The following is a 309-nucleotide window of genomic DNA, read 5'->3' as shown; positions in this document are numbered from 1 at the left end:
TTCAATATAAAATAATCAATATTTCACTTATTTTTCCGAAGTTCAAAATTCCAACAATGGGGTGGCCTTTGTATTGAAGTGCTTGTTACAACAATGCAAAACAAATTTAACAACTGTGGACGGTAAAGACCGTTAAAGTGAATCCAAACTGAAATATTATTAACATTATTAATACTTTTATTTTTTAACATGATTGCTTTGTACTTGTTACACATATAGACCCCTACATAAGCTACAGCATATTACCAGGAAGTCTCAATGGAAAGTACGTTTCATGTATGAATGCATCCAAACTCAAAATTTTGAAGG

The sequence above is a fragment of the Penaeus monodon genome, chromosome 22 (assembly GCF_015228065.2).
Source record: "Penaeus monodon isolate SGIC_2016 chromosome 22, NSTDA_Pmon_1, whole genome shotgun sequence".
Classification (NCBI taxonomy): domain Eukaryota; kingdom Metazoa; phylum Arthropoda; class Malacostraca; order Decapoda; family Penaeidae; genus Penaeus; species Penaeus monodon.
Note: the sequence above shows the minus strand (reverse complement) of the source record.